Here is a 14,962-nt window from a genome sequence, read left to right as displayed (position 1 = left end):
TAGACCAATATAGTTGGGGGAAAAACATGCTTTTCTTTAAATATTGTTAATTGATCCTATCAGTAGCTGTTTAATTCTATTCTTTTTCCTTTACACTGGTTACAGGATCCTTTTTGGTAGTATATGGTTTGTTTTCTTAATATTTATGTTATTTTCTATTTGTTGAACACTGAAAGATGTCCCTGTTTATTTTGCGTGGTAATTCCTTGTTTGTTTACCAACACAGAAAAGTCATTTATGCATTAATTACTCTATTTCTGCTTATTTAAGATATCACTGGTTCTTCTCTAATTAACAACTGCATTTTTTTAGTGGCTTCCTGTTTTCTGTAAGACTTGACGGACTTTAACCTATTCTCTTTTTTGATCATTTTCAGCCAAAGTTTTGAATACGTCTGCTGACAGAAATGGATCTACTGAAGATCTTTACCTGCTGCAACTAATTCAAGTCAGCTGCAATGTATTCTGATTTTACTGAATATGTCAGAGGGGTTCAACATCTTGAATCAAAAATTTCTATCACCTCATCTCTTGCTTACCTTTGCTCCAGTGAGATACTGATAATTTTCTTTTGGGAATGGATGTTTCACTGGTGATCTCATTAATAACAGGGGACTCCCATCTGGTGCCTTTGTTTAGCATCCCTTCATTCTAATTTTACAAATTTTCTTGAGGATTCCGAGTGGTACCAAATCTATTTTATATGACAATGAAAATTATTTTTTACTGCAGGACCCTATTTTTAATTTGTGGAACTGCAAAAGCTTCAATGCCACTTCAGTCATCAAAAGTTTAACTTCAGTGTAGTTGATTTGTAATTCCTTATTACAGCTATCTGAATGTGAGTCTCCACAGTCCTTCAAATCTGCATTGTTTTTACACTAATGTTTTACAGACAGGTATGTGCTTAACTTTACTACCCTGAATTGTCTCGCTGACTTGAAAGGAACATCTTCCACTCCAAGTAGTATGGCAAATATTCCACATAAGCTATTGCTCTTGACATGTTTGCAGTCAGAGCAGGCACTATGAAGTAGGGGGAGGGATCTGGGAACAGGCTGGTATAAAAAGGGCAATCTGCAATGAGTCCATAGGTGGTGGCAACATACTTCTTTTGGTAACCAATTACCAAGAGCCTGGCTTCAGTGTAATTTGACCACAGCTTTTAAGTGGCCACTTGAACAGAACTCAGGGTAAGCTTATCTGGCTTAGGTGGAGTCAGATATAGCTACTTTTATTACACAATCAGGAACCCTGTTTGGGAAGGACCTCAACCGATCAGACAGAACATCCACTCTCCCAGAACATAATGTACTGCAGGTTACCTGTTCTTGCCACATGTCCCTGCCATCTCTTTTCTGATGAGTGTAACAACAGGGATACCTCAGAAGTGTTAGGAGAACTATTGCACCACCAAGTTTTGTTTGTGATGGGAAGATGTTTCCTTGTGTCCATATTGGCTAGAAGCTGTGATATTAGCAGGGAATAATAAATTGGGAGAGGATGGATGCCTGGGAGCCTGGCATGCATAGAGAGTCTTTCCAAGGAAAGTGGCTACACAGAAGACAGGGCAGAGTGATGCAGTGCGAAGAAATGGACATGCTGCAGTGGCTGCTGAGGCCAGAAGGGAGGGGTAAGCTGCAACGGGGTAACAAATTATACCATAGTTGTAGGCCAGAATCTTGTAGGCAAGAATATGAATGATCTGAACTATGAAAAGGCACTCAGGCCTCATCTTCTCATTATTGGAAGAACTGTGTTTTCTCAGGTTTATGTAACCAAAAGTAAAGACTTTGAGTTTTAGCATAAAGGACTGCTTTTCACTTCAGTAAAGGATATCAGGGTAAGAGCAGCTCTTTGCTGGGGAGAGCAGGGATGGCTGGGGCTCCTAAGTCGGTAAGGATGGGGAGGTATACCCAAGGAATGGCAGCTAAACAGTGAGAGGAAGAGCACTAGGAAGAAGAAAATAATGAAGAAACAATGGCACAGTGTTTATGGAGTCATCTGAGGGGGATGGATAGTGGCATCCTGTATTAATTAGAAGCTTCAAGCCTGTTTCACTGGAACAAATTAGTCAGGAGGGTCAAAGGTATTTATTTATATGACCCACTGTACAATACTGAAAAGTTAAAGTCTGCCCATTCAGAGACACACAAATGTCCTTCAACAAACACCCACATCTAAAAAACTAAAAAAAACCAAAACAGGAGTTTAAACCTTTATTAGCCACAAAGAAAAGAAAAAAGCAGGGAAAGTGGTTCAGGGAGATTTTAACCACATCTCTTACTTCCTTTCTCCATTCTCCGTAGCTGCAGTAGTGGCTGTCTGGTTTGTTTTGTACCTTATAATAAGGGAAACTGTTGTATTTGGCAGCCTTTTAGGTGGTATTAAAGATGGTAATAACTGTTCTTTTTGGATGAAGAAGAAGTTAAGATGATGAGCCAGAGCTGCCGTTATTACTGTTGTGGTAAAAGCCTGAATCTGCCTCCTCAATGATAAATTAAGAGAAGGATACACAAAAGGGGAAAGGAAAAAAAAAAGCCACGTTAGAAAATGCACCTTCTGTTTCTCCTCCTGACTTTAATTTACAGCATTGTTGCTAGAGGAGACTGAGCATAACACATGGTGACTCCAAAATTTGGCTTTTACAAGCATTGAGCTGTTGTTCAAAGGCATTGCTTTACTCTGCCTTCCAGTTTTAGACTTGCATCAGTGCTGCCAAAAAGAGTGATCTAGCCGGCTAAGACGTAAGCTGAAGGCTTAGGAAAAGGAGCAGAAGGAAGATGATGTTGGGGAAGAAAAGGGGCACAAGTGAAAATACGTGACAGCAGGAATGCAAGTTGTCTTCCAGCAGCTGCATTTGCTGAAGCTGGAGGAAGAGTCAGTATCACCCCTCTAGGCACTGCTCTAGTCAGGATGTTTCTTAGGACTGAGGAAAGAAGACCCAGAGAGGTCACAGTGGATCTACTTGTTTGCCACACAATCTTTTCATGGTCCTTGGATGTGTACCTGGAGACCTTTCTAGCTTTAATCTTCTCTGACTTGTATAGATAATACTGTTTTACAGCCTGCTACCTCTGCTGAACACTGATGTTTTCTGGCTGATGTTTTGCCTCTCTGGGCTCCTCTCAGGGCACGTGCCTTTGAATATCAGGTAATCAGATAATCTGAGCTGCTGTTCCTATTATAGTTTGAGAGCCATGCATAACTCTTCAAATACCATGATTTGCCATGCTACTGACTGTAGCATGTACTGACTAAAGAACCATTACACTTCTATGTAAGCTGGAGTGGATACAGGGTAAACAACAACTAGCCCTCATTGACCGTTTTCTTCCTTATCTTGGGAAGAAAACCTAATTTTATAAGACAATTATAGAATGGTTTGGGTTAGAAGGGACCTTAAAGATCATCTACTTCACCCCTCCCTGCCATAGCAGGGACATCTCTCACTAGACCAGGTTGCTCAAAGCCCCGTCCAGCCTGGCCTTGAACACCTCCAGGGATGGGGCATCCACAGCTTCTTGGGCAACATGTTCCAGTGTCTCACCAGCCTCATTGTAAAAAAAGTCATGAAAGTCTATTTCATGTTTATTTTGCTGCTTCTCTTTTAGGACTGAATGACCTCTCTACCTTTCTTTGATCCCTGGTGTTCAAAACAGTTGGTCTGACTGGGCTTCCACCCCAGAGCCCAAGCCCTGTGTTTCTCTTCAGCCAGCAGCAAAATGTTCTTTTAACCTACATTTAATGATAATTCCCATCTTACAGTCTGCTTAGTAGTTCCTATCTTTACTGCACAATTCGGATTAACTGCATATCTTCTTCATACTGACTGAGATGGACTTTTCTGCTTTGGACAACCTGGGACCTGCTGCTGCCCCTCAGGCCAGAGCCTTGGTGGGAGGCCAAGCCCCTTCACTCCCTTGAGCTTGTAGGCAAAACCAGCTGATTTTGTATGAAAAGATTTGAAGAAAACCAAATATTTTTTCAATTTTGTTCACATTTCTTCTTCACTTTGACTGGAAATAAAAACTGTTTCAGTGACATTAGATAGAACTGCAAGAAAATTGTTTTAATTTTTTTTTCTTTCTCAAAGGTCAGAGGGAAACATTTTTATTTCATTATGAAAAATAAATTTTGGGAATCTCTTAAATAATATAAACATTTTCCTTGTGAAATATTGAGCAGTTTTGAATTTATTTAGCTGGAATACTACGGCTTGTAAAGGGCAAAGAAGCAATGGGAGCTATTGTGTCTTCGACCTACAAGACAAAAGGGTTTTGAGGCTCAGGAGGAATAAATTGGTGTCTGAATAAGGGTTAAGGACTGTTCTGTAATTAGATCTTCCACTGCCCTGAAAGAAGCAGTTTCTCCAATTTAGCCACATCCATGTATTTTACCACCAGTGAACTCTGTCAATGGGAGGAGCTGCAGCCTGGAGGGAAATGGAAGGTGCAGCTGTAGAGGGGCAGGATAACTGCTGGGTGGGAATCTGCAGGGATGAGTTTACTGGAGACAGACCAGTGGCTCAGAAATGCACTCTAAATAATTTTAATGGACTGTAGTCAATGGTGGAGGTGTGAAGCAAGTCAAGAAAAAGGACAGTTGAAAAAATGTAAGATACGCTGTGATGCAATGCATTTTCATGATGATACACCTCTACAGTTGAGAAACACTGAGATCCTTGGGGAGGGCATGGTGAGTGTGAAAGAGAAGTGAAACAGAAAGCTTTCAGAGCACTGCAGCAAGAGGTAAGCAGTTTGTTTCACTCCTTCCTCCTGTTCTACTTTCCCTGCTTTTGTTTTCTTCCTCATTTGGTTATTGTTTTCCTCTTTCCTATCTAATTCCATCACTTGCATTCTTGTTGCTTGGCCTTCTTTGAGTGCCCCAATTAAAATCTAACTACAATTTTGGGTTAAAAAAGGGGATTTTCTCTACTACATTTTCCTTATACAATGTAATTTGACTTAAAATGTTTTTTGTGCATGACAAAACTGAATTGAAAGTTTGTCCCTATAATATTTTTAAAAGTTCCAAGTTGTTTTCTCCCTTGCTTATGAGTATATACATTATAGAGATAAAGATATTTTATTTTCTTACCTTCTTCCTTCAAAAATCACTAAAATTAAAATCAAAGCAATGGTCTTTCTGCCTTCATCTTTGATCAGCTCTTCTCTGCATACTTTTTACTTCTGTTTTCTTTCATTTTGCAATTGGCACTGCCAATTGCAGAGGTTATTTCTGATTTCTAGCTACAATTCCACGTTCCTGTGAGACATTTTGTAGCCTTTTGATTCCAATGTGGAGTCATCTCTATGAAAGGGGCATCATTTACAACCTCTTGTAAGGTCTTGCAATAACAACAGGGAGGAAAATCATATTCTTAGTATATTCCACTGCCAGCAAGTACATAGGTTTGTACCTCAATCAAAGTAGCGTCTAGAGCAGCACGGGTACCCTGAAATACAATGTAATATGTGGGTCTGGTTAAATCACTGCATTGTTTCTTCTTTTTAACTTTTTTTTTTTTTTTTTTTTTGGTTAAAGGAAATCAAGCAAATTGTGTAGTTAATTTGTAATACATATGTGGTATATTTTCTTTTCCAATATAGTTATTTCAGTCAGTAACAACTTGTACTGTTCTCACTAATGCTGTCAGTATGTGCATTCGGTTTGCTTCCTGATTGACAGGCGAGACGAGGGAGGAGCGGGCGAGACTAAGACGGCAGTCTGCATTCTGGAGGTAGCACTTTGGCTGCTAGAGAAGGCACTAAGGAGGTCCGTTTGCATCAAAACTGAATTCCAGCCTAGGGGTTTTTTTATTCAATGGTTTTATATAGACATAAAGTACAGACATAGCATTGTGCAACCTTCATAAATCAAGTAGTTGAAGACATTCCTTATTTCAATTTCAAAAGCATATGCCCAAACCCCAGAAATCAAACTAGTTGCAGATACATTCCAGATAATCTCTTAGATTTTAGTTCCGGTTCCTGTACAGCTTCCCAAATTTTCTGCCTTAATATTGTTTCTCCATTTTGGCATTAATAATTCAACAATTTGGAAGGAATTGCAGGGTATTTCCAGTAAAAGAAGAAAATGAAGATGCAGCTAGGTATTTTATGATGCAATCCAGCACTTTTAGAGAGGCTGAGCATATTTCTTTGAGTATATTTGAACTCAAGTAACAGGAGCAAGTTTTTCTGTTCTCAGTCCCAAGCCTTTTTCAGCACAGACAGCCCAAAAGCTGCTTTAATTTTGTTGATGGTCATGTTCCTGCCACTGTTTTGCTGATTGTGTCTTGCTTTTTTGCTGACTTGTCTGTCTGCATCTGCAGAGCTTCTTTTCACTGCTCTGTTTGTTAAAAAAATGTATACATATGAATGCCTACACAGACACAGACACACACACACACACACACACACACACACACACTTCTGCATTCAAATCAATCCCATACCTCTGCACTATTTCCCACACTCGGGGAGAACCCATGGGACCCTACAGCTCAGCTGTTGTCCCACCCTCAGCGTGGCTTAGTCCTTGTGATTTGCTGCAATTTTAGCTGTCGCTGAACAAAGGGGTCCCTCTAAATTGTTTCCTGAAATAGGCTGAGTGGAAGATAATTATCATGCCAGCAACTTCAGTGAAGTGTTACAATTGCCCACAGATGAAAGAGTCATTCACTGGGAACTTAGCTGATGGAGAACTACAGAATATTCTTTATGGCTCTATCGTAGGAAAGTGAGTGAAACACAGGGGTTTAGTTCTACTTCTGGGATTGCTCTTCAGTAAGCACTGGGTTGTCTAAATGCCACATATTTTAATGACATTTTTTAGTAAAAATTTCATGGTTTTGTTTTCTCATTGGGTGTCTAGTGAATTTGATCATTATTTTCATTATTTAAGCCTGAAGGTTTTATTGAAGTCCAGGCAGAGACCGCATAAAGATAGTTTAGGGCCCAAACTGCCAGTGTATTATTATTTTCCAGAGATACATGGATGGTTATGGTATGTCGAGACTGAAGTGCAGCATTACCTTGAAGTCCTGCTTTGGCAGACTCTTCCCATTGTTTAAAGTTTCAAGAGTCCAAAATTCCTTTGTTAATTTTTAGATTTTGTTTTCTGTTGCAATTTTAAATTTAAAAGGGATGTCTTGTAGGTTCTTCTCTGCTGGATCCTGTAGCTGCCAGTCTTTATTTGTGACACACATTTGAAAAGTACATAGGGAGTTTTCCTTCCCTTCCACAGAACACTCCTCATGGCTGGGTTTATGTTCTCCTCTGGCTCTCAAATGAAGAAGTATTTTTGTCAGTGCAACTTATCGTCTAGCTTGAAACTGCTTAGACAAACAGTCATTTAAACTTTTAAACTATTTTATTTCCAGAGATTTAGCAATAAATATAAAATGCATATTGATCCTTGGAGCAAGTCTTACTTCTTTTTGATGAAGAGCTCTATTTAATTTATACCAGTAAAATGATCTGTTCCCTTGTGATATTCCTTATCATGAAACAGGCAAAGTTATACTTCCCATGCAGTGATATTATCTATAATGTTCAGGGACCTTGTATTTTATGTACTTATTCAGTTATTTTTATAGAATTTACATTTTAGCTTTCTGCAAAGTAACGAACAGGCAATTTTTCGATTTTTAGGTTGGATGTGCCTTAGTAATATATGTTCTTTTATCTTGTTTCTTTCTAGGTTATGTCTTTGAGTGCTGCTGAAAAAGGTATTCCAAAGTTTTGCTTATTGCTATCAAAGCCAGAAGCCTCTGAGCCACTGAGAGATTTGTTTCATGCCCTGTGTCACAATTTTACGTTGTCATTGTTATGTTAATATGACAACATGACAATATGAGGTTTAGATTGGATATTAGGAAAATTTTCTTCATGAAAAGGGTTATCAAGGACTGGAGCAGGCTGCCTAGGGAAGTGGTTGAGTCAACAGTCCCTGGAGGTATTTAAAAGACATGTAGATGTGGTGCTTAGGGACGTGGTTTAGTGGCAGACTTGGCAGTGTTAGGTTTACAGTTGGACTTGATGATCTTAAGGGTCTCTTCCAACCTAAATGATTCTATGATTCTATACTGCTCCAGTTGTGTAGGTTGTGTCAGTCAGAACTGTCTTTTGCTTCTTGGAAAAAAAAATTCAGAAACTGAGATGGAAGGGGACTTTTCCCAACAGTAAGAGAAATTTTCCAATGGTGGCATCTGGTTCATGCTTTCTTAGCAAAGTAAACTGTGCTTTGCACAAATCTTGGCTACTTTGATCTGAGGCCTCCAGGGATTTGACCCATCCCCAGCAGAGAAAGGCAGCGTTTATGTATTTCTGAAGTATTTCAGCTACCACTGTCCTTTGGTCTGTTGCACCTCTCACTGTGGCATAGGCATTATATCCTTCCTGTCCTTTCACTACCAGTAATGATGAGCATGAGATGGGTCACTGTAGCAGCCCTTTACTGACTATAGATTTCTATACAGGGAAAATTATTTCTGTAAAAAGTGATTCTTCCTGGAACCATAGAAACCCAGTGGGCAGAGAAACATAGTGCTGTTGTAGTGGCAGAGAAACATATGCTACTGACAAATGAGACGGCATTGTGGGTTATCATCATTTGCTTTTGCATTAGAGCTCTCAAAAAGAAAGATATTAAATGCTGAAATACAAGAACACAAAGGAGAATTAGGATATTATTGCCATCTGGCCCTACAGTCATTATACTGTGGAATGGAAGGATGCAGGGATGTGAGAACAAATGACTAAGGAACAAAATTTCCAACCTGAATTATGGTACTTTCTTGTAGGGAATATTGTCTGGTTCTCCCACCAACATTGGGGGATCCCAAATTGTTTACATTATTTCAAGTGCAGAATGATTATTTAATTGTTGAGAAGTCTCCAGATGGATCATCCTGACAGGATGCTTTCACTGGGAAGTTTGAATACATCCTCCTGTTCTTAGCACACCCAATTTAAAAAAAAAAAAAAAAAAAAAATCTAAGTCTTTGTTTTCAGCCTGTTTTGCAGTATTTGGAAATATATTTGCTACATTTTCTGAAGATTTTTAAGTCTTCAGTCAGGATCAGTAACAGGCACTATCCCAAAAGATATCAAAACAGTCCTGAGTTCACTGACTGAACTCCCAGTGCTGCAAGGCTGTTTGTACAGGCAGACATTTGTGCCAGCAGTAAGATTCTTGCAGGACTGTGTCCTTAGACAAGAAGTAATATATCAAATAGAATAAAAGAAAGGAACCAGTGAAATATAAATGGTCTTACCATACATTTGTTTCTATTGTTAATACAGATAGGTGAAGACGTTCATAGAATCTAAAGGACTATATTTTTGGCTTCGGTATGACAAGCTGGTTTATGTATGAGCTGTATGTAATTATATTGAAAACAAACTTTGGTTCAAGAACATTTTTGGCTCCACTGTGCAATAACACAAAGGGCCTTTGTTACGCTCTCAGCAGAGTTATTTATGGATTGCAAAGGACTTACTTGCAAAGGACAGTTTCATCTGATGGCATTTGTCCACAGACTCAAATTTAAATGTAGTGACTTATATTCATACAAACCATAATTACTAATATGATCAACCAGACAAAGATTTCTGAAACTAGAAATGGGATTGCTCTACAGATTCAGACCTGGAACAGCAGTACAGAGTGGGGTTTCAGATCCAGGGCTTTGAACGAGCCAGAATGGAAAATGCAACAAAAGGCTTTGCATAATTCACATCAATTATAATCATCTTCAGCTGAATTCAAAATGAGGCTCTTGGTCTCTTAAATGGAAAAAAATCCCATGGAGAACAGAGGGAGCTAGACTGGCCGTTGGGAAGACAGGAATCCCAGGGCAAAGTGAGTTTGTGAACATCTGTCAGAAGCTCCTACAGGACCTTATGAAGCTAGGTAAGGGGACTGTGCTTTCCTCTGACTCACCGAAAACAGCCATTACATTAAAGGATTACTTCAGAAATCCTGCTTCCCCAAATTTTTCCTGCCTGACCTGTGGGACTTGAGAAGCATCCAATGTCAACTTTCTGTTCTACTTCAAACTCAGCATGACTATGGACAAGCTCTTTAGGGCCAGACCACTTACTATCAGTACAAACCTTTGGTTTCGCAACTGCTGTGGCATCTAGGTTTAAGAGTGTACCACTCAGCAATCAGAGCATTGTTTATACAAGACTGGAAGACCCTGTGGCACCAGCGGAGGAGGTATTTATGATAGTGAAGCTAACTTACATGAACCAATCTGAATGTAGCCCCTGTTCATTCTTTTGCTTTGGCTTCCCAGCTGTAAAATAGATGGTCAGTAGTTACCTACCTCACTGGGCTCCTGTAAAATTAAAGACTTTAAAAGACTGTGAAGCACTGAGATATTGCAAGAAGGGAGCTTATATAAACATAATCCAGTTATATAAGCTTCTTCAGATGAATTGCACTTTCATTACCATAACGTTCGGCTACCTTGTTGTTTATTCATGCTATTAGTGGTTGCAGAGACTAGATGTTATTTCAGATGAGGAATCCCAGTCTTATTTTCTTTACTTGGTGAAGAATTTTGTTTTGGTCATGCAAACTGCTTGCAGGTCACAGTGGCTCCATCTGTAGTTGCAAACACTGAATGCTTCTAAACACTGGGGAGAGTTTTCTGAAGAATTCTGAAGAATTTCAGAACTTCTTTACTATAGCATCTGCCTTCTTGACATTTTCAGGATCCACTGTGACCTATAGCTACCATCTAATTCAAAGTTCATTGTCACCCTATGGGAAATTACAACAAACGCTGTTTGGATGGAAGGAGGTACACATAGGAGGCTCAGGAAATAAGTAGACCAACTTGGCATCATCATCAGTTCACTGTTTGCAAACTATTCCTTGACATCCTTGATTTCCATCCCTTCAAGTGTTCAAGGCCAGGTTAGATGGGGCTTCGAGAAACCCAGTCCAATGGCAGGTGTCCCTGCCCATGGCAGGGGGGTTGGAACTAGATGGTCTTTAAAGGCCCTTCGAGCCCAAACCATTGCATGATTCTGTGATCATGCTGTTCCTTAGTTATTAACCAAATAATTAACTGTAATACTTAGCTGTTAATTTAGTTATTAACCAAAAGCACTGGATTCTAAGCAGGTCCTTATTGTTCTCAGTGACTGATGGCATTGTTCTCTTGTTTCCTTTAGAAACCGCTGAGGGGCAGCAGGTTTTCACATGGAAAATATTACTGTCTTTCATCTGTAAGGAAATCTTGAGCTGTGAGTATCACACATTTTATTATTTTAATGAATTCCATGCATCAGGTCACTGAAGATTATAACAAAAATGTCACTGTGTGCTCCTGTAAATGAATGTGATTTTTGCTGGTTTATGGAAGCTTGATGTATATGTTCTCTCTGAGTAGAAAAAACCTGAAGAATGTCCTACCAGCTGTGTCTGCAAAGCACCTTTTGTAGCTGTAGGGTGCTCATAGGATTGGATTCATAAGTAAGTCTATCACAGGCACAACACACATTTAGGCACTACTTTTAGAAATGAGGCCAGGATATTAGGACAAAAGAATGAGAAGAGCTTTGATTGATTAACTACAACTAGCTAGCTGAGTAATGGAATAGGCTACATTACTCAGAAATCTCTTTATGCTTCAGATAAATAACTGTTAAGCAGACACCCTATTAAGACAGATCCTGTTCTAGCCAGACTATTAAACCGAGCCATGAACAGTAAAGACATACCTAATAGTGAATGCAGCCCATCCTCATGTCTAGTGCCTCTGCTGTAGTTAGCTACCCTGTGTGACTGTGTGTTTGCCTTGATCCTGGCTACTCAGCTACGCTGCAGGGAAGCACACCAGCCCAGAGGTCTGGAGTGAAGTGCTTTGGTCTGTCAGCATTGAATGCTCACCTGTGTGATACGCCCGACTGTTAATGAGCCAAGGGAATACTGATTTAGATTCATGATTTTCTGCGTGTATTAGTGAGAACAGAATAGCTAATCAGGTTTGCAGAGGATTTCTGGATGGTTTATGCATGAAGCTTTGAACCAAGAGCCAAATCCTTGTTTGGCCAAACAGTTTTCTGCACACAGTTTGAAAAGTGCTGGCAGTTACCATTTGGACATAGTCCTATCTCCTTTCTACCATCAGCTGAGGACAACTTCCTGACACAGCTTTTCAGTAACACCTCAGGGTTCTCTAAGCTAAATATTCTGGTAAAAATTACAAGTAAAAATCAAAGGTCTGAGTTGCTATGCTGTTACACTTTGGGCAGTTCATAACAATTCTGTCCAGGATAAATGTAAAGCATGAACAGACCATAATTCTTTACTTTTGTACTCCTATGCAGCCTTCCCTCCACAGGCTTACATGACAAAACTGATGAACTATTTTAATTTTCTAGCCAAAGGCAACTGGAGTGTGAGCTGTCTTGGCCATGGTCTCACATCTTTGCAATGTTCCATATACCCACATGTGGGCAGAAGCTGGTGGGTAAGAGTCAGACATATCATCTTTAAGCCACCCAAAGATTGCTTCATTTCCAGGCAAATACAGCTAATCCAGTTTCTGTCCCTTTGTGCTGCTGTATCAGTGTGAATAGAATGGAGCACATATGGCTTCAGGTCCAAAAAAAAAAAAAAAAAAAAAGGCAGCAAATTGTCTTTCAGGTCAATGGTGCAAATACTAATTATCTTTAAGAGTCCTGTCTGCCTAGCAGAACCAGCAGAACCAGTCACATTAAACATAGGTGTAGCAGTATGAAAGTAGGGTGGAATAACAATGATTTGTCTGAGACAAGAATTCTCATATGAATAAAAGATCAGGAAAGGAAGTAGAAGGTTTAAAGAATATAGCCTCAATTTGCTGTTCAGTTACGGGGCAGTCTTGCCAGGATAGCAGACAGAAACCTGGCTGAGAAAGCTGTGGCTACAGTGGATGCAGCACTGCATGCCTGTCAGATCAGCTAAGTTCTGCCCTATTGTGTGGTAGATGCAGAATTATATGGCATGTAATATTACACACAGTGTCTCTTTGCCTCTGTATTACTCACTGTGTAGGACAAACTTACAAGTAGGCAGCTTTAAGGATGTCTGGTTAAATTTCTTAACTACTAAGAATTAAACTTTGGAAATTCTGCATTCTAACAATATCGGGACTCAGAGTAGTGTTAGAGGCGAGGCAAGGAGAAGGTAGTGTTTAGATATATTTTAAGTTTTACATTTGTTAACTACCTTCCAGCTTTTTTCTCCACTGTCCTGTTCCTTATAATTTAAAGTATTTGTCTGCATTGTATGTCATATGATTTCTTAAAATAAGAGCTGAGCTGGCTATATTCAAAGAAAGTCTTTGGTCTAGCCATTTTATTGTAGCAGTAAAAGAAGCTGAAACGTTGCACAGTTGGAGATTTAATTAGCTTTGATAGCTCTTGTAAAGAAAACACTTCCCTGTTAAGTAACAAATACGGGTGTAATTAAGTCTGTTCTGAAATTAAATAGAAATTAAGTGCTCTTCTGATTTCTGTCTGTGTACACAAAACTGAGAAGCCATTTGACGTTCCACCTTCGCCTGTCCTGTGGCCATACAAAGAGTCGCCAGGAGGCAGTATTTGCACAGATTGCTACTAGCCTTTAAAGTTCAATTTGATGAGATTTCATACAGAAAAAGTCTGAGGAGAAATTATATAGTAAGAAACAATATTTTTAAAAAGCTTTTGCCTTAATAGGACACATCTTTGATTTTCCATGAAGCTGTAGTACTGTGATACTACTGAGAAATGCCTTTTTACTGAAAGGTTTGTAGGAAGGGCCATAAGGATCTTCCAGCAGGCCAGCTGACATAATTGAAAAGAACATGCAAACTTTCCTGCATACAAGCTTTTCCTGTTACAGGAAAAGACTTCCCTTCCAAATGTGGCAGACGAACACTGCTGCTTGAACCAAAGAATAGTACAGTCCTTTTATTCTTGTTTTTTTCTTGGGTGGAACTGCCCTACTTTTTTTTGTTTGATTAGAAATAAATATTGATCAAGGGATTTTGCATAACACCTACTATAAAGCTTGTTACCCTGTCTGCCAAAAGGCAACGACTAGCCTTCTGGGCCGAACAGGTTTGATCTCTTTCTAGCACTCTTTTGATTTGCAAACAGGTAAATTGCAAAGCAGGGCTTATTTGCTTTTGACCATTTCCCTCCTGTGTTTCAGTTGTCACTTGATCTTTCTTCAATTGCACTGAAATGATGACATGCAAATGTTTAGAAATGAATGCTACAAAACACTCTTGAACCACCCATCGATAACTGGTAATGCTTGTAAAGCTTTTTTTGATTGATGCATGTTTGCTGTCGTTTTGTTGGTCGTGAGATAGAATCATGCTTCTTCTCCCTACTCCAAACATACATTTCTTCAATCTGCTTTGAAATTAATTTCTTAGCAACTACCCTCCACTCTAATTACATCAAGTCCTGTTACCCAAATTTGCTTTTCTTTTCAGATTTACAACTTTACTTTACTGGACACAGAAGCTCCGAGGTGAAGTTGACTAAAATATATAGAAAGTCCATCTTCTGATTCCTAACATTGGGATGTAATTGATTGCTGTCTGTCTCAGGAGTTGTGTATATACCTCTGTATATACCATTGACCAAATTTAGTATCATAGTTCCATGAAACTGTATGTAGTGGAGGTTGATATCTCACATAAAACTTACGCCAGATACCACCTCTTTCAATGAAGTGAAACATAAAGAAAAGGTAATGAAGAATTTTTGTAATAAAGCAAGATGCTGAAATAATATATTTTATGATAATATTTTGCCTATCCTATTTCAATGGTGTCTATATTTAAAATAATTTAATGCTGTGCAGGATGAAATGAGATTAGTTTATATTCAAGATTTTATAAAGTCAATGCAGTAGAACAAGACAGATGTATGAATCCACTTCTTTTAATGCTTAGGTTA

At 39.1% G+C, this 14,962-nt stretch overlaps 1 long non-coding RNA gene across 1 annotated transcript; it reads left to right on the top strand.

Moving 5' to 3' along the window:
- The first annotated feature begins 6,610 nt into the window (after positions 1 to 6,610).
- On the top strand, positions 6,611 to 14,598 carry LOC115336617. Its single transcript, XR_003921847.2, has 5 exons — positions 6,611 to 6,743; positions 7,707 to 7,734; positions 11,195 to 11,266; positions 14,205 to 14,302; positions 14,494 to 14,598. It is a non-coding gene; the product is annotated as an uncharacterized LOC115336617 (long non-coding RNA).
- The last annotated feature ends 364 nt before the right edge of the window (positions 14,599 to 14,962 follow it).

Source organism: Aquila chrysaetos, chromosome Z, assembly GCF_900496995.4.
Source record: "Aquila chrysaetos chrysaetos chromosome Z, bAquChr1.4, whole genome shotgun sequence".
In the NCBI taxonomy this organism is placed as follows: Eukaryota; Metazoa; Chordata; class Aves; order Accipitriformes; family Accipitridae; genus Aquila; species Aquila chrysaetos.
This window is presented reverse-complemented; position numbering and strand designations above follow the sequence as displayed.